The sequence below is a fragment of the Lutra lutra genome, chromosome 3 (genome assembly GCF_902655055.1).
Source record: "Lutra lutra chromosome 3, mLutLut1.2, whole genome shotgun sequence".
Classification (NCBI taxonomy): Eukaryota; Metazoa; Chordata; class Mammalia; order Carnivora; family Mustelidae; genus Lutra; species Lutra lutra.
In genome coordinates, this window is record NC_062280.1 from 17,897,612 (window position 1) to 17,920,930 (window position 23,319).

At 43.5% G+C, this 23,319-nt stretch overlaps 1 pseudogene; it reads right to left on the bottom strand.

The window, feature by feature from the left end:
- Positions 1–12,135: 12,135 nt before the first annotated feature.
- LOC125095511 (40S ribosomal protein SA-like) lies at positions 12,136–21,824 on the bottom strand (annotated as a pseudogene).
- Positions 21,825–23,319: the final 1,495 nt, after the last annotated feature.

Consider the following 23,319-nt stretch of genomic DNA (forward strand, 5'->3'; position numbering starts at 1 on the left):
ACAGTGACTCACAGATGAGAGCAGGGAGGACATCAGGCCTGGGCAACATTGCAGTGGCTTCAGAGGCCCTGGCCCCCAATTTAAGTGCCGCTCATGGAGGGTTTCTTCGAGAATATGCTGGTGGCACCCACCAGAGATGAGCAGCACCCTTTGAGAGGAATTTGAGGGAGGGCTGGGATTCCCACAGCATTGGCAGGAATGGAATCAGGGCTATCCTTCTAGAAGATGTCTATTTTGACTGGTGTGGTCCGGAGAAGGATGCATTGTGCTAAGACAGCTGTGATTGCTCCCCACGTACTGGACATTGCTTCGCTCGGCTAAGTGGATATACACGAATACGTTCACTGATGAAGCAGACACAAGGGGATAGATAGTTCCCCATAAAGCAAAGCGTGATGACAGCTATGAGTGGGAGACTAGAGACTCCATCGTACTTGATCTTAGGTAGAACCTTGTAAGTCAGAATGTCCCAGAAGTGAGGGGTCCTTGGCATCTTGAAGAAAGCCTAGTATTGGGAACGATTTGAAGAGGTCAGTCTGCTACGAAAAATTCACCGAGGAGATAGTGTGACTTAATTCTTCAAAGGAATCAAATTCATGCAAACTCCCAGGACCTTAAGACTCAGTGAAACGCAAAATAAATAACATTTGTTGAATGTGTTCCTGATGTGGGGACATAAAATCCCTAAAATTGAATGCAACTTTTTCTCAGGAAAGGATTGGTCGTGAAGGGGGCCTAGCTGGCCCAGTCGGTGGAGTATGTGACTCTTGATCTTGGGGTCATAAGCTCAAGCCCCACATTAGGGAAAAGAGATTACTTTGAAAAAATAAGAAATATAAATCAAATAAGAAAGGATTTGTAGGACGCCTGGGTGGCTCAATTGGTTAAGCTACTGCCTTCAGCTTGGGTCATCATCCTGGAGTCCCAGGATCGAGTCCTGCATCGGGCTTCCTGTTCTGCAGGGAGTCTGCTTCTCCCTCTGACACTCTCCCCCCTCATGCTCTCTCTCTCCCCTTCATTCTCTCTCTCCCAAATAAAATCTTAAAAAAAAAAAAAAGAAAGAAAAAGAATTTGTAATTTCATCAGCTTCTCATTGGGGGAATCTGACCACCCCCCAAAAGACTAAAAACTATTGGTGTATTTTTTTTTAAAGATTTTATTTATTTGACAGAGAGACATCACAAGTAGGCAGACAGGCAGGCAAGAGAGAGGGGGAAGCAGGCTCCCTTCTGAGCACAGAGCCTGATGTGGGGCTTGAACCCAGGACCCTGAGATCATGACCTGAGCCAAAGGCAGAGGCTTAACCCATTGAGCCCCCAGGCGCTCCACTATTAGTGTATTTTAAGAAGAGAAGTACCAGCAATCCTACACAGCCACCTACATGCAACCTCTGTCTCCTTACGATTCTTGCATGGATTTGTACTTAAAACAATCATGATAACAGCAACAAGCAGCACCATCACCTCCTAGTGAGTCTGACAACAGTGACTGCCAAGCAGACTTATGTGCCACAGTGTGTATGGAAAGCATGGGTTTTGTGCTCAGATGGTAATGGGCTCACATTCTGGTTCTGCTATTTAATAATTATATGACCTTAACCTGGTAACTTCATCCCTTATTCCTGTTTTTTTTTTCTCTAAAATGGAAATGCCACCTCATACATTGATGCGAGGATTACTACGAATATATTTGACCTCCCTGGAATTCCTTCTTTACTCTCAGAGTCCTTTGTGGGTTTTTTTTTGTTCTTTGTTTTTTAAAGATTTTATTTATTTATTAGAGAGAGAGAGAGAGAGAGAAAGCATGAGAAGTGGGAGAGTCAGAGGGAGAAGCAGACTCCCTGCCGAGCAGGGAGCCCGATGCGGGGCTCGATCCTGAGACTCCAGGATCATGACTTGAGCAGTCGCTTAACCAACTGAGCCACCCAGGCGTCCCTCTGAGCCCTTTGTTATGGGATGTTGACAGATTGCTGTAACAACTGGGGTTCATTGATAGAGCAAAAAATCTGTTTTAGCTAATTTACGTAGAAAAGTAGTCACAGATCGTAGGGCTGAAGAAACAGGTTCTATGTTGAACATTTAGAAGGGAATCTCAAAGCCACAGTGCAGAACCAGGACGCCAAGGAAGCTGCTGGAGACTCTAGTCAGGAAGCCATTTACTAAGATGGGAAGCCGCCACAACGATTGTTGACCATGAAGTCACACCATCATGACTTCCGTCGGGAAGGCATCATGAAGGGACCTCTGCCTCCCCAGCTACCAGCTTCAGATCCACGCCACACCCGTGAGAGTAAACCTTGTCTTCTGACAGCGCTCTCTGTATCTTGGGACCTTGGCTCATGTGCCTGCCGATAAATCACACCCCTCGGCAAACATTTTATTATTTTATTTTATTTATTTATTTTAAAGATTTTATTATTCATTTATTAGAGAGAGGGAATTCATAATTATTCATAATAATGAATAGTTATTCATTATTAGAGAGAGAGAGAGAGAGAGGAGAAGAGGGAGAAAGAATTTTCAGCAGTCTTCCCCCTGAGTGCAGAGCCCTATGCGGGGGCTCCATGCAAGACTCAGCATGGGGCTCGATCTCATGATCCTGAGATCATGACCTGAGCTGAAACCAGAGTTGGACACTTAATGGACTGAGCCACCCAAGCACCCCCCTTTTGCGACCGTTTTGTTTTTTTTTTAAAGATTTTATTTATTTATTTGACAGAGAGAGATCACAAGCAGGCAGAGAGGCAGGTAGAGAGAGAGGAGGAAGCAGGCTCCCCGCTGAGCAGAGAGCCCGATGCGGGGCTCGATCCCAGGACCCTGAGATCATGACCTGAGCCGAAGGCAGAGGCTTAACCCACTGAGCCACCCAGGCGCCCCTTGCGACCGTTTTTAAAACAGAAACATAGAGGGGTGCCTGGGTGACTCAGTCCGTTAAGCATCTGCCTTTGGCTCAGGTCATGATCCCCGAGTCCTGGGGTCGACGCCCACATCAGGCTCCCTGCTCAGTGGGGAGCCTACTTCTCCCTCTCCCCCTCCCCCTGCTTGTGCTCTCTCTCTCTCTGTCGAATAAATGAATAAAACTTTAAAAAAACAAAAAAACAGAACAAAACAGAAAACAAAAAACCTCAGAAATGTAGAAAAAACTAAAGCAGAGCTCTTACCTCATGATCCGATTTGAGGAATTTAAGTCATATCCAAGGGGTATGGAAATGCAAGGGGGTTTGGAAAAAGTGGGATTTTATTTCCTTTAATCTTTTTATCGTCTGATATCAGAGGACACACTAGAAAGAGATTAGAATGTCTACTGAGCACTAATCTGCCATATGCACTCTAGTATGGTTTGTCAAGGTATTATTATTTTTTACCTTTTTATTATTTCAAATTATAAAAGCAATACATGAAAATATTCACTTTGCAGAAGAGAAAACAACACAGAAATCTGTAGAGTAAAAAGTGAATGTTCATCTCAGTTCCCACCGTATTTTCCAGGGGAAATTACTGACATCACTTTACCTGCTGTCTGCTTGGAAAAAAAAAAAACCCTAAGTATGGTAACCCCAGTCTGTAACTTTGCTTGGAAATCTTTCTATGTCAGAACATAAAGATCTAAGGGTTGGGAAATGTTTTATGAAGGGCCAGGTAATAATAATTTCAGGACTTATGGGCCACATGTAGTCTCTGTCCTTTCTTTTTTGTTGTTGTTATTTAATTAAAAAAATTTTTTTACAATCATTATGAAATATGAAAAGGCTTCTTGGCTTAGAGGCCACCTAAAACAGGCCACATAACAAATTTGGCCTGTGGGTCATAGTTTGCTGACCCCTGAGCAAACCTCATTCTTTTTAATGGTTGGATAGTGCCTTGTGGTATGAATATATCACAGTTTTGGGGCGGGGGGAGGTCAATTTTCTTACTGAAGTCATTTAGAGACTTGATAGTTGGGTTTTTTTTTTTTAAAGGTTTTTGTATTAGGGTGCCTGGGTGACTCGGTTGAGTGTCTGACTCTTGATTTTGGGTCAGGTCGTGATCTGGGGGTTATGGGATCAACTCCCTCATCAGGTCTGCACGCAGCATGGAGTCTGCTTGTCCTTCTCCCTACGCTCCTTTTCCAGTGCACTGTCTCTCACAAATACATGAATAAACAAAATCTTAAAAAATTTTTTTTTTTAATTTGAGAGCGAGCAAGTGGGGGGAAGGGCAGAGGGAGAAGGAGAGAGACTCAAGCAGACTCCCCGTTGAGCGCGGAGTCTGATGCAGGCCTCGATCTCACGACCCTGAGATCAGGACCTGAGCTGAAACTAGGAATCAGATGATTAACCGACAGCACTGCCCAGGTGCCCCTATTGTTTTTTGTTGTTGTTTTTGTTTTTTGATGAACTGTTTTAGGGAAAAACACCAGCATAAATTTCTCAGTGCATGTGCTTGTAACTGGATCTCAGAAGTGGAATTTCTGGGGTGCCTGGGTGGCTCAGTGGGTTAAGCGTCTGCCTTCAGCTCAGGTCTTGATCCTGGGGCCCTGGGATGGAGCCCCGCATGGGGCTCCGTAATCAGCAGGGAGCCTGCTTCTCCCTCTCCCTCTGCCTGCCTGCCTGCCACTCCCTCTGCTTGTGCTCTCTTTCTCTCATTATCCTTCTCTCTGTGTCAAATAAATAAATAAAAATCTTAAAAAAAAAAAGAAGTGGAATTTCTTGTTCAAAAGGTATATTCCACATAAAGTTTCACATACACCCTCAAATTCCCCTTCAGGAAGGCTTTTCTAATTTAGACTGACACCAGCATTATATGAGAAGGCTTGTTTTCTATCACTTTCCCCAGTCCTCAGTATTATTCCTTTAAATTTTCATTAATTTAGGGACGCCTGGGTGGCTCAGTTGGTTAAGCAGCTGCCTTCGGCTCAGGTCATGATCCCAGCGTCCTGGGATCGAGTCCCGCGTCAGGCTCCTTGCTTGGCGGGGAGCCTGCTTCTCCCTCTGCCTCTGCCTGCCACTCTGTCTGCCTGTGCTCGCTCTCTCTCCCTCTCTGACAAATAAATAAAATCTTTAAAAAAATAAATAAATAAATTTTCATTAATTTGATGGGAAATAAATCACATTGAAAGAGGAATAAATATTCTTTTTCTCTGTAGTACATTGAATTCTTTTATATTTTTATTTTTTATTTTTTTAAAGATTTTATTTATTTATGTGAGAGAGAGAGAGAGAGAGAGAGAGCACGCACAATCAGGGGGAGGAACAGAGGGAGAGGAAGGAGCAAAGGGAGAGGGAGAAGCAGGCTCCCCGATGAGCAGGGAGCCGGACGTGAGGGGCTCATCCCAGGACCCTGGGATCATGACCTGAGCCGAAAGCAGTTGCTTAACCGACTGAGCCACCCAGGCGCCTCTTGAATTTTTTTGTAGATTTTTGATTGACATTAGGGGCGCTTGGGTTAGTCGGTTATGCATCTGCCTTCAGCTCAGATCATGATCGCAGGGTCCTGGCTCCCTGCTCAGTGAGGAGACTGCTTCTCACTCTGCCTCTGCCTGCCTCTGCCTCTGCCCTTGCTTGTGCTCTCTTTCTCTGTCTCTGTCTCTGTCAAATAAATGCATAAAATCTTTTAAAAAAAAAAAGAGACAACTTCATTGAGGTGTAACTGATATACAAAAAAAACTACAAATATTTAATATATACAATTTGATGAGTTTGGACATATGAACACACCTCTGCACTGTAATAAAGGTAGCTAACATACCTACCACCTCTAACTTTCCTTATGCCCCCTGCCTTTTTCGGGGATTCAAACATTTGACATGACATTTACCCCATGTTTACGTGCACGATGCAGTGTTGTTAACTATAGGCACCATGTCGTACAACAGATCTTAGAACTTACTCACCTCACGTAACTCGAACTTTTTCTGTTGAACAACAGCTCGTATCCCCGCCTGTCCCCTGGCAACTACCATTCGACCCTTTGCTTCTATAAATTTAAAGATTTTAGGTACCTTATGTAAGTGGAATCATATAGTATTTGTCCTTCTGTAAGAGAATTATTTCACGTGGCATAATGCTCTCCAGGTTTATCTATGTTGTTACATATTAGGAGATTTCCAGTTGTTGGCATTTTTTAATGCTGAAAAAATATCTCTTGGTACGTATATACCACATTTCTTTATCTACTCATCTGTCAGTGAACATTTAGGTTGTTTCCATATCTATTGTGAGTAATGCTGCTATGAACACAGGGTGCACATATCTCTTCAAGGTCTTGATTTCAGCTCTTGGATATATACCCAGAAGTGGGATTACTGGATCATATGGTAGTTCTATTTTTAATTTTTTGAGGAACATCCACGCTGTTTTCCATAGTGGCTGCACCATGTGACGGTGTTCAAGGGTTCTAATTTCTCCAAATCCTTGCCAACACTTGCTATCTTTTGTTATTTTGATAACAGCCATCCTGACAGATGTGAGGTGACATTTCGTCGTGGCTCTGATTTGTGATGACTGAGCATCTCTTCATACACTTGTTGGCCGTTTGCAGCTTCCTTTGGAGAAATGTCTATTCAAGTCCTTTGCCCATAAATCAGGTTATTTGTTTCTTTTGTTATTGAGCTGTGGGAGTTCCTTATATATTTTGGAAATTAACCTTTTCTCAGATTGATGGTTTGCAAATATTTTGTCCCATTCCACAGGCTGCCTTTTCATTCTGTTGATTGTTTCTTCTGCTGTGCTGAAGCTTTTTAGTTTGATGTTAGTCCCATTTGTTTCTTTTTGCTTTTGTTGCTTCAGCTTTTGTCATCATGTCCAAAGGGTTTTAGTGTCATACCCAAGACCAATGTCAAGGAGCTTTTTCCCTATGTTCTCTTCTAGAGGTATTATGGTTTCAAGTCTTACATTTAAGCCTTTCATCCATTTTGAGGTAAGTTTTGTGAAGATAGGGGTGCAATTTCATTCTTTTATGTGAATATCCAGTGTTCCTGACACCATTTATTAAAAAGATGATCTTTACCCCATTCAGTTCTGGACTCCATTGTCAAATATAAATTGACTATTTATGCTTGGACTGATTCCAGTGCTCTTGATTTTATTCAGTTGGTCTGTGTATTGGTTTTCATGGCAGTACCGTATGATTACCAGAGCTTTGTGGCGTAGTTTGAAATCAGGAAGTGTGATGCCTCCAGCTTTGTTTGTTCTCAAGATTGCCTCAGCTATCCAAGGTCTTTTGTTCTGTATGAATTTTAGGATTACTTATCTTGTGAAAAACAACATTAGAATTTTGATCAGGATTTCATTGAATCTTTAGATGATTTTGGGGGTGCCTCCCTGGCTCAGTTGTAGAACATGTGACTCTTAATCTTGGGATCATGAGTTCAAGCCCCATGTTGGGTGTAGAGATTACTTAAAAATAAAATCTTGGGATGCCTGAGTGGTTCAGTTGTTGTCTGCCTTTGGCTCAGGTCATGATCCCAGGTTCCATGATTGAGCCCGGCATTGAGCTCCTTGCTCAAAGAGGAGCCTGCTTCTCCCTCTGCCTCTGCCTGCAGCTCTCACTGCTTGTGCTCCTTCTCTCTCTCTCTGTCAAAAAGAGAAAGGGAAGGGCAGAGGGAGAGGGAGAGAGAGAACCTCAGGTGGACTCCACGCTGATCCTGGAGCCTGACTTGGGGCATGATCCCATGACATTGATATCATGACCTGAGGGGAAACAAAGAATCAGATCTTAACTGACAGAACCACCCAGGTGCACCTAAAATAAAATAACATCTTAAAAAATAAATTAAAGTCACAGATGATTTGGGGTAGTTTGGACATTTTAAGATTTTATTTATTTATTTGACAGACAGATCACAAGTAGGCAGAGAGGCAGGCAGAGAGAGAGAGAGAGAGAGAGAAGAAGCAGGCTCCCCACTGAGCAGAGAGCCTGACGCGGGGCTCGATCCCAGGACCCTGAGACCATGACCTGAGGCAAAGGCAGAGGCTTAACCCACTGAGCCACCCAGGCACCCAGTATGGACATTTTAATATTATTATTTCTTTCTATCTATGACCTTGGGATGTTTTCCATTGATTTGCATTCTATGCTCAATTTCTTTTATCAATATTTTATTGTTTTCATTGTATAGATCTTTCACCTCCTTGGTTAAATTTATTCATAAATATTTTATTCTTTTTTAAAAAGAATTTAATAAGAATAAAATATTCTATTTGAATCTATTGTAAATGAGACTGTTTATTTTTCTTTAGATATTTCATTGTTAATGCAAAAAATTTTCATACATTGATTTTGTATCATGCAACTTTACTGAATACATTGATTAGTTCTCATAGTTCTTTCAGCGGAGTCTTAGGAGTTTTCTACCTATAAGACCATGTCATCTGGAAACAGAGACAATCTAACTCTTCATTTCTGACTTGGATGCCATTGATTTATCTATCTATCTATTTGTCTATCTTTCATCTATTTATTTTTACCTCATTATTGTGATTAGGACTTCTAGTACTATGCTGAATAGGAGTGGTGGGAGTGGGCACCCTTATCCTGTTCCTTATTTTTGAGGAAATCTTTCATTGTTGAATATAATATTAGCTTGGGGGCTTATCATATGTGGCCTTTGTTATGTTGAAATATGTTCATTCTATACACAATTTTTAAGAGCTTTTGTCATGAAAAAGTGTTGAATTTTTGTGAAATTTTTTTTCTTTATTGAGAGGATAATATTATTTTCGTGCTTCATCTTATTACTTGTGTACATCATGTTAACTGATTTGCATACATTGAAACATCCTTTTATCCCAAAGATAAATCCCACTTGATTCTAGTGTTTGATCTCTTTAATGTGCAGTTAAGTTTGGTTAAGTAGAATTTTGTTGAATTTTTACATCTGTATTCATCAGGGATATTGGCCTCTAGTTTTCTTTTCTCATAGTGAGAACTGGCTTTGGTATTGTGGGAATGGTGGCCTCATTAGATGAGTTTGGGAGTGTTTCCTCTTTAAATTTTTGGAGGAGGGGCGCCTGGGTGGCTCAGTTGTTAAGTGTGTGCCTTCAACTCAGGTCATGATTCCAGGGTCCTGGGATGGAGCCCCACATCGGGTTCCCTGCTCAGAGAGCCTGCTTCTCTCTCTCCCTCTGCTGCTGCTCCCCCTGCTGTTCTCTCTCTCTCTCTCTTTCTCTCTCTGTCAAATTAATAAATACAATTTTTAAAAAAATAAAATAAAATAAATTAATTTTTGGAGGAGTTTAATATGGATGGGTATTATTTCTTCTTTAGATGTTTGATGGAATTCACCAGTGAAACCATCTGGTTTGCGCTTGTCTTGGTCAGCAGGGTGGGCATTATTGCTTCAATCACCTGATTTTTTTTTTTCAAGATTTTATTTATTTATTCCTGAGAGATAGAGACAGAGAGAGAGGGAGAGTGAGAAACAGGCTCCCCACTAAACAGGGAGTCCGATGCAGGACTCAATCCCAGAACCCTGGGATCATGACCTGAGCCGAAGACAAAGGCTTAGCAATTGAGCCACCCAGGCGCCCCTGATTTATGTGGTATTTAGAGGAAACTTTGGACTTAGACATTTGAGCTGACATTTGGTAAAGATGCGGATCTTTGGGGTCCAGAGGCAGAATGCTATGGACTGAATGCTTGTGGCCTCCCCAATTTGTAGGTTGAAACCTAACTCCCAATGAGCTGGTACTTGGAGGTGGGACCTTTAGGAGGTGATTAGATCATGAGAGCTAAACCCTTATTAATGGGGGTTAGTGCCCTTAAAAAGTTGCCCCAGAGAACTCCCGTGCCCCACCTCTGACATGTGAGAACAATAGAGAAAACATGACCATCCAGGATCCAAGAAGTGGGCTCTCATCAGAGACGTAATTGGCCAGCACCTTGATCTGGACTCCGCCACTTCCACGACTGTGAGAAATACATGTCTGCTGTTTACAAGCCCCCCAGTCTATGGCCTTCTGTGACAGTAGCCTGACTGGACTGAGACAGGAGTTGCAATGTTTTCCAGTCCGAGCTGCCACCTCCATTCTCTCTTGGGATGCTACAACGTGCCGGAATGGTCAGAGCCTGAAGATTGGCAGGCAGAAGCTGGTCTTTGGGGAGCCCCCTTGGGAAACTTGAGAGCTGGGCAAAACTGGAAGCTATGCAGCTTCTTTCTGATCATACAGCATCGTACTGAGGGCCAAGTCTCTGTCCTGAATCTCCTCACCAGCTTTGAGGAGTGTGGCCTTATTTTCCCCTGGGGTGGGAGCCTTCACACTAGTTTCTGATTTCTCACAAAGGGCATTGTTGATGAGCCAGTGTCTTTTGTGGGGAAGGAGGTTCCACGGCTTCTAACTCCTCCATGTTGCTGAGATGACTTCCTCATTTAATTTCTGAATTGTGTTGCGAATTTGATAGGTTCTTGATCCTCTTTGAGTCTCATTTCTTTTTATAAATGTACAAAGGGGAGGTTGCGAATCTTAAGTGAGATAATGCATGTATTTCCTGCGGGTGTTACTGCCTCCCATTTCCAATGGGGCAGATGCCCAGCTCGACTTCATGGAGCAGCGAAGGGTGTGGACATTTGGTTAACAACCAAACTGATTAATTAAAACTTGGCTTAAAACACAACAAAGCAAAACAAAACAAAAATCTTGGCTTTAGCCATGGTCTCCTTCTCCTACTTTGGGCAATCTTTTCTGAAAACCACCACTTTGGCTCAGAACTGCTGACCTTTCTCCAGCAACTACTTCCTCCTCTGTCTCCATACTCTAGGCATAGGCTTTCCTCCAGGCACACCTGCTGTCCTGTACCAGGATGGGAGCCTTGCCCTAAGCCACAAACAGGCACTCTCCCAGGAGCCGAGAGGTCTGGTCTGTGTGAAGCGGCGGGTGGAGAGAATGCTGCCTCTGTCTGTTAGGGGGGATGGTAGGAAAGCAGGGCTACTTATGTGCCAGATCTTCAAGCACATATCAAAGCCCCGTCTCCTTAGTCCTTCCAGCTTCCTCAGGCTCCTGCCTTTGTGAAGCTATAATTCGACAAACCTCATCATCTCTGCTCCCTTCCTTATTAGGATCACTTTTCTCCCAGAAGCCTCTTCACTGCCTTCTGTATCCATTTTCTGGAAAGAAGTGCCCCATGGTTTTCTAGATACGCACAGGCATGTATGCATCAGGGCAGAAAGGCACTGAAGGGGTGACTCAAATGGTGGGTGAATAAGTAAGGCATCCAGCCTTCAAAATTGGTAAAAACAAAACAAAACAAAAACAAAAAACAAACAAACAAACAAACAAAAAACACTAGTCCTGAGTTTGACTCAAATCATCTCTCGCTGAGGCACTCGGAGGAGGGCCACTTTGAAGTCATTTACACCTGAATTTGGACGCCAACTCTAGTGATTTCCTGATTACATACTCATTAATTTCTGATCTAGTTCTTAGGATTTCTTCTCTTCTGCTTACCTTGGATTTCATTGGCTTTTCTTTTTCTAGTTTCCTAAAGTGGAAACTTAGATCACTGATTTTAGATCTTTCTCTTTTTCTAACTAATGCATTCAACTGTATACATTTCTCTCTAAACTCTGCTCTCATTGTATCTCCCAAATTCCGGTATGTTGTGTTTTAATTTTATTCCGTTCAAAGTATTTTGAAATTTCCCTTGAGATTTCTTCTCTGACCCATGTGTTTGTTAGAAGTGTGGGCTTTTTGTTTTAATTTTAGAAACAGTTGATTTGGGGCGCCTGGGTGGCTCAGGGGGTTAAAGCCTCTGCCCTCGGCTCAGGTCATGATCTCAGGATCCTGGGATCGAGCCCCACATCGGGCTCTCTGCTCTGTGGGGAGCCTGCTTCCTCCTCTCTCTCTCTCTCTGCCTACTTGTGATCTCTGTCTGCCAAATAAATAAATAAAATCTTAAAAAAAAAAAAAGAAACAGTTGATTTTTCTGTCAACCTTAGTTCCATTCCCCATTCAGGAGTCTGTGCAAGAACAGGCAAAGTAGCCTCCATGGCTCTTCCTGCCCAGTCAGTGGTCCGAGCAGTGGGAACTGCAGACCAGTCCCCCGTGGGCAGCTGAGGGTTCCAGTCTTCCTGAGGGAAGGGTTGAAGGGGCACAGAGGGCACCTCAGATCCATTTGTGACCTTAGGTTCAACAGCAGCAAATTCAGGACCCAGAGCAATCTATTCACCCAGAAATTTCTCCTTGGTCACAGCCTTTCTACCAGGGGCCTGCTTCTCCTTTTCAATCCCTTCAGGATCTCTGTAGGCGTAGAGATCAAGCATGACCTCGCATGGGTGTTCATGGGAGGTGATTAGAATTTCCTGGGTCAGCATGCACCACATCAGACCCATGCAGGGAGCTCTCTGGTTCTTAAGGGGCGGCAGCACGACTAGCTCAGAGGAGAGTCTGTTACACAGAGTGGTGGTAGGCAGGTGGACATAACATACCTCTGTGTTGGGGCGCCTGGCTCAGTCAGTTGAGCTCTGACTCTTGGTTGCACCTCGGGTCATGATCTCAGGGTGGTGAGATGGCACCTCCAGCTCCACGCTCAGCTGGGGGTCTGCTTCAGGATTCTCTCTCTCCCTCTGCTCCAACTCAACCTCTTTCTCTAAAATAAATAATTAAGGGGCGCCTGGGTGGCTCAGTTGGTTAAGCAACTGCCTTCGGCTCAGGTCATGATCCTGGAGTCCCGGGATCAAGTCCCCCATTGGGCTCCCTTCTCGGCAGGGAGTCTGCTTCTCCCTCTGACCCTCCCCCTTCTCATGCTCTCTCTCTCTCTCATTCTCTCTCTCTCTCAAATAAATAAAATCTTTAAATAAAATAAAATAAAATAAAATAAATAATTAAGCCTTAAAAAAAGGAAAAAGACAGCCCATGAGAGGCTGGTGATCAGCTCTGGAATCAGTAAGCACTGTAAGTTATGGCTTCCAGAAGGCTGCCTGGATCTCGATAGTGAATTTTCCAGGAGTGAAGCTTCCAGCAACAGGGATGGCTCTGGTCAGCAGCAACTCGGGCACAACCCACTGGCCAGGATTCCTGGATGTTATGACTTGGACATCAGGTGGGTCTTCAATGGCACAAGCTGCCCACAGAAACTTCTCTCAGCTTCTCTTCAGACTTAAGATGAAGATGCTGTTGCTTTTCCTTTTATAGATGTACTGTTCCGTTTGGAAGGCATGGTTGGTGCCACCTAAGTGGGTTTGTGCTGCAAAGAATCTGAGGACATCCTCTCCCTCATTTGCAGGACATGAAGGGCTCCACACACCGTGAATGTTTCCCTCTACATTATAATGGAAACCCAGAACAATGCTGTATGGTCCCTTACACTGGGTAGCACAGAAAGGTTAGAAGTGTATTTTTTTTTAATCTCCCCACACTTCCTATTTTTCCATTTATCTTTGTAACTGATTTCCTGTTTAATTCCATTGTGATCTGAGAGCAGACACTATATAATTTCTATTCTTTTAAGTGTAGTAAGGTATGTTTCATAGCTCAGAATGTGGTCTATTTTGGTCACTGCTTCATTTTATGTTATTTTATTTATTTGTCAGAGAGAAAGAGAGAGAGAGAGCACAAGCAGGGGGAGCAGAGGCAGAAGGAAAGGTAGATGCAGACTCCCCACTGAGCAGGGAGCCCCATGTAGGACTGGATCCCTGGACCCTGGGATCGCGACCTGAGCCTAAGGCAGACACTTAACTGACTGAGCCACTCAGGTGTCCATCTTGGTCAATGTTTCATGTGAGCTAGAGGAGAATGTGTATGCTGCTGTTGTTGGATGAAGTTGTCTATAGATGTGGATTATATTCTGCTGATTGATGGTGTTGTTGAGTTCAACTACATCCCTACTGATTTTCTGCCTGCTGAATCTGTCCATTTCTGATGGAGGGATGTTGAAGCCTCCAACTATGATAGTGGATTCATTTATTTTTCTTCGCTGTTCTATTAGTTTTTGCCTCACATAGTTTGATATTCTGGTGTTAGGTTTATACTCACTAAGGGTTGTTAAGTCTTCTTGGAGAATTGACCCCAGCACCCTTATCTATCCCTGATTAATTTTCTTGCTTTGAAGTCCATTCTATCTGAAATAAATGTAACTACCCTTGTTTTCTTTTGGTTAGGATTAGCTGGTATACTTCCTCCATTCATTCACTTTAAAAAAAAAAATCTTTATTTTTTAAGTGATCTCTATTTCCAACGTAGGGCTCAGACTCACGAACCCGAGATCAAGAGTCACATGCTCTACTAACTGGGACGGCCAAGTGCCCCTATTTGAAAATTTTTAATTAATGGTTAATTAATTATAGCTTTTTCTTATGAGAAGTTTATTGACCAGACCAGTCATTGCATAGAACCAAATTTTGTTTCTGGGATGCTATCTTAAATACTGTTCAGATATAAGTAAGAAAGTACCCCAGCTCCTGAATGCACAATAGAAATGGGTTGACCAAGGTGGAAAGAGAATGGAGGAGAATTAAAATCGTCAAACATTTTAGAATAAGAATAATCAACAAGCACATGAATTTTTCATTCATGCAAGTGATTATCTAACTCCCTCAGACTGCGTTTTTATTTACTCAGTCAATAAGTATTTCAGATCTGTTACTTCCGGAACCACATTTCTATTCTCATAGACACCTCCAAAGACAGACAGTCTATAGCTTTCCTTGCAAACTCAAGTAAATTTCAGTATCTAGCTTGATTTTTCTTCACTCATTTGATTTTTTTTTAAGTTTTTAATGATTGCCCTAGAGTTTGTAATAAACATTTACAATAAATTCAAGTCCACTTTCCAAACACTCCCTACAACTTCCGGGATAGTTTAAGTATCTTATATAAACAGAAGAGTCCTAATTCTTCCTTCTTGTCCTTTGTATCATTGCTGTCATTCATTTCACTTACACATGCATAAGTAAGCATATATATATGTATATATATGTACTGAAAAAAATATATAAGCATACATAGCTTAATACATTGTTGATATTAATATTGGGTACAAACTGTTACCTGTAACTTCAATCATGAATAAGAAAAATAAAAGTTTTTATGCTACCTTCACTACTCCTTGGATGTTTTTCCTCTCTTTACGTTTATCTCTGAGTTGCTAGCTATATATATTTTTTTCTCTCTCTCTAAAGAAAACATTTTTTTAAAAGATTTTATTTTTAAGCGATCTGTATGTCCAGCTGGGGCTCCAACGCACAAATCTCAGATTAAGAGTCGCATGCTCTATAGAAGGAGCCTGCCAGGCCTTCCTCTAAAGAAGACTTTTGACAATTTTTGTAGTCAGGCCTACTAGCAACAAGCTCCATTTCTGAGTGTCTTTATTTCTTCATAAATAAACCCTCTATGTACCGCTGGGCTGGAGTACCAATCCTGACCAAGGCAGGCACCATTTCCTGAAGAGTCTATTCACCAGCAGAGCAATCCTCCCAGACACTTGAAGGAATTGGGGGGGAGGGCATTCCCTCACCTCTTGGCGAAGGCTGGTATTTGACTCAGAAAAAGTCAGAGAAAGTGGAAAGTGGTTTTTCAAGTGCCCCCATAGAGTAGAGAAAAGATTGAGCACCCCTACGCACGGAGTCTCAGACTCCTGACACGAAGCCTCTTTGCACCACGTGTGACCATGTTCCCGGCACCTTAGGCAGATGCGCAGATGCGCGCGCAGGACTGGGGGCGGGGGAGCACGGGGGCGGAGAGCATGGGGGCGGGGAGCACGGGGGCGGGGGTGGGGCACTCTAAGCGGCTCACGCAGTCAACTTTTGGAGCTCCTCCATTTTAGGCTGGGAAATCATGGCATTACTCCGTAAAAATCAACACAACGCCCTCGCCACGAAGTGACAAGGGTGCCAATGACAGGCGGGTCCCTTTAGGCAGCGGCTCCTGCTTGTGGGTCCAGCTGAAGGACCCAAGCGGTCCAGGTTCGACGTATCGTGTCTGTCTGGTGTGAACTACTCGGCTCGAGGCACCAATTGTTCTAAACACGTCCTCTGGACTCACTTTGAAAAAGTAAGGCACACAAACCCCAACATGATTGCAATTGAAGTAAGACGTTTTCTGTTAGCCTCGTGGTCCCCTAGAAGCAGGAGACACTGGCAATCCACGCAAAGTGACCAGAGGAGCATCCGGTGGGCAGAGCGACACAGGACAGAGCTGTTGCTGGGACCTTAGCGGAAGTGTTTCTTGGGAAGGAATGGCTGAAGCAGGTGAGCGAGGGGTAGCAACATAATTTATCCATTTCTTTTAGGTATCTAATTTGTGGACATATAATTGTTTTAGTAGTCTCTTAAAATCCTCTATTTCACTCATACCGGTTACACTGACTCCTGTTTCACTTCTGATTTTGAGTCCTGCCTCTTTTTTTCTTTTAGTTTAGCTGAAGCTTTGCCCATTTTGTCTCTCTTCAAACCATCAACTCTAAGTTTGTTGATTTTTTTCCTTTTGTTTTTCTAGTCTCTATTTCATTGACCTGTTCGAATCTGTATTGTTTCCTTCCTCTGTGAACTTTGGGGTTGGTGAGTTCCTCTCTGTATTGTTCCTTGGATTACAATTAGGTTGCTTATGTGAGATCTTTCTTTTTTCCCAACGTAGGCATTTAGTGTTAGAAATGCCCCTCTTAGGACTGCTTTTGCTGTATCTCATAGGCTTCGTTATGTTGCATTTTTATTTTCATTTGTCTCAAGATACTTTGTGATTTCCCTTTTGATTTCCTCTTTGACCCATTGGTTGTTCCGGAGTTGGGGCTTATTTTCCACATGTTTGTGAATTTTCCAATTTTTCTCCCGCTAGTAATTTTTTGGCAATACCCGACGAAAACAACAAATGCACTAGCCATTAAGCAGCAAGCGTGCCAACAACCAGTGGTGCCCCTTAGGCTGTGGCCGCAGCTGTTGGGTCCAGTTGCTGAATCCAAGCAGTCCAAGGGCTTATCATCTCCTTCTGGGGAAACCACCTGCTGACTGTACCAATTGTTCTCATAATGTACTCTGGATTTGTTTTGAGCAGAAACAGTATGGGACACACATATGAACATGTCTGTCGCGAAGGAAGAATATTTTTATTATAATCGTGGGCTGGCAGCCTTGCAGACCATGAAGGGCAATCAGGGAAGTAGCCTGCAAGCTCAGCAAGCAGAGAGAGAGAGAAGGGAATGTCTGGTGGGAAACTTACTGGAGGTTTTTTTGGGAGGGAAGGAGTGAAGCAAGATAGGCAAGAAATAAGAACTTATGACCGGAGAGCATGAAAAGATTGGGCACACTGGGCTAGGCATGGTTCTCCTGCCATGTAAAATCTCTTCCCACAGAGTCTGAAGATCTCTTAGGAAATCTGGAATCTCAGGACTCCCACTGTGGTGGCTACTTGCTTCTTCTCCATGGCACTGATCTATAGCTTGGGAGTCTGTGATACAGTCTTCAGAGTCAGTTATCCCATCGTCCTATGTCCTTTGTGATTTTCTTCTTAAAAAATTATTTTTCATTGTGTAAAAAATACATAGCTTTAAATGTACCATCTTAAGTATTTTTAGGCATTTGGTTAATCAGTGTTAGGTATATTTACATTGTTATTCAACGACTATCTAAAACTTTTCATTTTGTAGTCCTATAACCAACTAATATCCCCTTCCTTTCCCTTTTCTTTTTTTTTAATAGATTTTATTAATTTGTCAGAGAAGGAGAGAGCGAGCACACAAGCAGGCAGAGGCGGAGAGAGAAGCATGCTCCCCGCCGAACAAGGAGCCTGATGAGGGACTTGATCCCAGGACCCTGGGATCATGACCTGAGCCGAAGGCAGCGGCTTAACGGACTGAGCCACCCAGGCATCCCTCCTTCTCCTTTTCTTTCCAAAATTATCACTACTTTGATATTTCATAGTGGTGAGATAATGTAGGATTTGTTATTTTCGTTACTGGTTTATTTTTGGTAGCACAATCTTCTTGATGTCCATTCATGCAGTAGCATGTGACAAGATCCATCCATCCATCCTCCCTCCCTCCCTCCCTCCCTCTGTTCCTTCCTTGCCCTCCCTTCCTTCCTTCCTCCCTCCCTTCCTTCTTTCCTTCTTTCTTTTTCGACAACAAATGTTGGTGAGGATGTGGAGAAGGGGGAACCCTCCTACACTGTTGGTGGGAATGCAAGCTGATGCAGCCACTCTAGAAAACAGTATGGAGGTTCCTCAAGAAGTTATAAATAGAGCTACCCTAGAACCCAGCAATTGCACCACTGGGTATTTACCCTAAAGATATAGCTATGGGGGCTCCTGGGTGGCTCAGTGGGTTGAGCCTCTGCCTTCAGCTCAGGTCATGATCTCAGGGTCCTGGGATCGAGCCCCGCATTGGGCTCTCTGCTCGGCAAGGAGCTTGCTTCCCCCTCTCTCTCTGCCTGCTGCTCTGCCTACATGTGATCTTTCTCTCTCTGTCAAATAAATAAATAAAATCTTTTTAAAAAGTTACTGATGTAGTGAAAAGAAGGGGCACCTCCATCCCGAAATTCATAGCAGCAATGTCTGCAATAGCCAAACTGCGGAAGGAGCTGAGATGTCCTTCAACAGATGAATGGATAAAGATGTGGTTCGTATATACAATGGAATATGGACTATTACTCAGCCATCAGAAAGGATGAATATCTACCATTTACAACAATGTGGATGGAACTGGTTGGTATTGTGCTAAGTGAAATAAGTCAGTCAGGGAAAGACAGTTGTATGGTTTCATTCATATGTGGAATATAAGAAATAGCACAGAGGATCATCGGGAAAGGGAGGGAAAACTGAATGGGAGGAAATCAGAGAGGGAGACAAACCATGAGAGACTCTTGACTCTGGGAACAAACTGAGGATTGTGGAAGGTGTGGTGGGTGGGGGCATGGGGTAACTAGCTGATGGGCATTAAGAAGGGCATGTGATGTGATGACCACTGAGCATTATATGTAACTGATGAATCAATGAACACTACAACAGAAACTAATGGTGTATTATATGTTGGATAATTGAATTTAAATTTTAAAAGAAGATTTTAAAAAAGATTTTGATAGAGAGCACAAATGGGGAAGCAGGGGCAGGCAGAAAAGCAGGCTCCCCACTAAGCAGGGACCCTGGGATCATGACCTGAGCCAAAGGCAGATGCTTAATTAACTGAGCTATCCAGGCACCCTGTGACGAGATTTTTTCTTAAGGCTATATAATATTCCATTGTATGTGTATACCTGATTTTCTCTGTCCATTCATTTAACAATGGACATTAGGGTTGGTGCACCTCTTGGTATTGTGAATAATGTTGCAAAGGACATGGGGGTCCATATATGTCTTTGAGATCCTATGTTGAGTATTTTGGATGAATACTGTAGTAGGGTTATAGGATCATATGGTATTATCTCTTTTTATATTTTTTAGTAACCTCCTTACTGCTTTCTATCATGGAGCGCTGTTTACATTCACATCACAGTGCTCTTGTGTTCCAGCTTCATTTCCCTGCAAAAATCACCATTTTCTGTTCTTTTGATAATGGCCGTCCTGATGCATGTGAGGCATTATATCGTTGTGCTTTTGATATGCATTTCCCTGATAATTAGTGATGCTGACAGTCTTTTTAAAAATTTTTGAATTTTAGGGGCGCCTGGGTGGCTCAGTGGGTTAAGCCTCTGCCTTCCGCTCAGATCATGATCCCAGGGTCCTGGGATCGAGCCCCGCATCAGGCTCTCTGCTCGGCAGGGAGCCTGCTTCCTCCTCTCTCTCTGCCTGCTTCTCTGTTTACTTGTGATCTCTGTCTGTCAAATAAATAAATAAAATCTTCCAAAAAAATTTTTTTTTAATTTTAATTTTTTTTTAAAGTAGGCTCCACCCCAAACATAGGGCCTGAACTCCCAGCCCTGAGATCAAGAGTCATATGCTGAGTCAGCCAGGCCCCTCATGTTGACCAACTTTTCATATACTTGTTGGCCATATTTATACCCTCTTTGGAGAAATGTTTATCCAATTTTCTGTCCATATCTTTTTAAAAAATATTTTATTTATTTATTTGAGAGAGAGTGAGCTCATGAGTGGTGGGGAGGAACAGAGGGAGAGGGAGAAGCAGAATCTGCACAGAGCACAGAGACCAGTACGCTGAAACCAAGAGCTAGACAATTATCTGACTGAGCTACCTGGGAGCCCCTCTTTTGTCTATATTTTTAATCACATATATTTTTAAAGTTTTTATTTAAATTATAGTTAGTTAACATACAGTGTAATATTAGTTTCAGGTGTACAATATAGTGATTCAGCGCTTCCATCCAACATACGGTGCTCGTCATGACAAGTGCACTCCTAAATCCCCATCACCTATTACACATGCACACACACACACACAGACACACAAACACACACACTCCACCCTACTCCCCTCTGGGAACCATCTGTTTGTTCTTTCATTCTTGGTTTGCCTCTATCTCTTCCTCCACTTGTATTGTTTGTTTTGTTTCTTAAATTCCACGTACCAGTGAAATTATTTGGTGTTTGTCTTCCTCTGACTGACTTGCTTCACTTAGCATAATGCCCTCTAGCTCCATCCATATCATTACAAATGGCAAGATTTAATCACTTTTTTTTTAAAGATTTTATTTATTTATTTGACAGACAGAGATCACAAGTAGGCAGAGAGGCAGGCAGAGAGAGAGGAGGAAGCAGGCTCCCTGCTGAGCAGAGAGCCCGATGCGGGACTCGATCCCAGAACCCTGAGATCATGACCTGAGCCGAAGGCAGAGGCTTAACCCACTGAGCCACCCAGGCGCCCTAATCACTTTTTTTGGTTTGTTTCTTTAGATTTTTACTTGAAAAAGTTCCTGAACTATGCTGGATAGGAAACAAAACAAAACAAAACAAAAACCTTAGGAGTGCCTGGGTAGCACAGTCAATTAAGCATTGGAGATCTTGGTTTTGGATCAGGTCATGATCTCAGGGTTATGAGACAAAGCCCTGCGTAGCGCTCTGTGCTTAGCAGGGAATCTGCGTAAGACTCTCTCTTCCTCTGCCCTTACCCCCCACCCTAGCTCTCGTTGTCTCTCTCTCAAATACATAAATTTTTAAAAACAAAACAAAACAAAGAAATCACCTTATTTTCTATAGGATTTGCAATTATCTCCCATTCTAGTAAGTTGCCTTTTACTCTGTTGATTGCTTCCTTGGATATGCAGAAGTTTCAGAGTTTGATGTAGTCTCATAAGCCATTTTCTCCCCAAAATTTATAAGAATAATACATGGTATATTTCTTATGCAATGAGTATTGTAATTGATTTCACATTTATTACTGTAATAGTTTTATATTGCTGTGTCACAAATTACCACAAAGTGAGTGGCTTAAAGGAAACCCATTTGTTCAAGTTCTGTGGGCAGAATTGTGTAGGTTGTATATGGAGCTCAGCCCAGTCTCTCCCCCAGTCTCAAATCCCAAATGGAAAGGTTCCTATTGCTGAGGTGCTGAATAACACCTTACTTATTATCTTAGCAAGTGCTTCAGGGCTCCGGGCTGGCTTGGTCAGTGGAGCAACTCTTGCTTTCTCGGTCATGCATTCGAGTCCCACATTGGGTGTAGAGAGTACCTAAAAGAAAATTAAAGAGTAAAAGGTGTCAGCGAATACATGTTTTCTGTGAAGTGGCACTGTATGCGACACTGTACGGTGGACCCGCACACAGCACCAACCTCTGCGTTTTTGCAGAAGTACCGGGGGACTCTGCGCAACACTATGAGGGAGCAGCCTGCACAGAACTCTTCACACCTTAGGGCACCATACCTCAACTGTGACAAAGTTTTTTCGGTTTCCCATACCTTAGGCTCCTGAAATTTCTCCTGAACTCACCTCTGCATGTCCTTGTAAAATCTAGTTTCAGCAAGAACCATGCTAGGTTAGCTTTGGACAGAACCCCCACCATCTACCACCAAACTCATTACCTGTTTTCAGGAGGGATCCTTTTCAGTTTCTTTAACTGGAATACCCCTTCCTTTCATCTTAGGAATTTCCCATCCACTGTCCCTGACCTTCCTCTTTAGCCATAATTCTAACTGGCCTGTGCTGTGGTTGGAGTGAAAGGCGCTGTCTCCCCCGGCGACGTCCCCGTTTGAGGGTCCCTCTCTCTGTTGCTACGATCCGAGTCATGCCTGCCTCACCATCCTAACAGGGGTCAGGGAATCTTCTTCATATCTGCGGAATCTCGTCGTGGCCACAGCGTGCAGCCCGAGCGCACCGCGACGCTGTCCTCAGCCCCATCAGCGGTCCTCGGCGGCCCCCTCGCGGCACCGCACGCGGCGGCGTTTGGGGCTCCGCTGGGTCCAGTGTGGGGCTCTGCGGGGCTTGGTGCTCTTCACCGCATCTTTGAGGCTGTTTACAGGGACCCCACTTCCCGAGCTCCTCAGGGTTATGTGGGGCATCGTGACCACACGCGACCGTAGTCAGCACCGCGCGGCAGCCCTCTAGCAGCAAGGGAGCCCCAAGCATGGTTTCCCTTCAGGGGGCAGCCGCTGCCCTTGGGTCCCCTCTGTATGTCCGAGCCATCCGGGGCATGTGTCCTCAGCCCCGTGTGGGGATACACATGCCTGCAGGTCCGTCGTCCCACCTACATGGCCTGATGTTGTTTTGGGCAGAAAGAGAGAGGAACACAGACAGGAAAAAGATTGGCTTGAAGGAAGAAGTTCGTATTCTGTTCTTGGTCCCCGAAAACAGAGGAGGAGGCCGGTGAGCAGAGCCAGGAGGGAAGCAGCCTACAAGGTCAGTAGGCAGAGGGGGATGGGACCCTGCGGGATGGAGCCTGGATAGATTTGTCAAGTAAAGCAAGGTCAGGGAGAGGCACAGACCAGGATCTAACCACTTCTTGGAGGCTGTCCTGTTGTGGGTGCGGAATTGTTATAGTCGTCTCTTCTGCTGCTTTGTCCTTCCGTGGTAGGAGTTGAAGTTCCTGTCTTTCATTCCAGATTGTACTGAATGGAGGCCTCCCTCGTTTTCTCTTAGTTCATATAGTGAAAATTGTCAATTTTGTTTATCTTTGTTCAAGGGAACCTGTGTCCATTGGCCTTTCTATTGTGCTTTCATCTACAGATCCTCGAGTTCTCCATCTGTATTATTTCCTTCCTGTAGCTAAATTTTGATTAATACGTTGTTCTCCCTATTGTTTTCTCACACTAAAGTTATGTTGTTATTAGAGATCTTTCTTTATTCTTGGGGTAGTAGTTTTCTGTAGAAATGTTCTCTGAGAACTTCATTTGCTGCGTCTTATAAACCGTTACCATGCATTTTCTTTAGTGTGCACATATGTATGCGCTCATGATTGATTTTTGTCATGATAACTCCCGTTCTGTGAGTTGCCTTTATTGCAGTGATTGCTTCCTTGGCCATCTACGT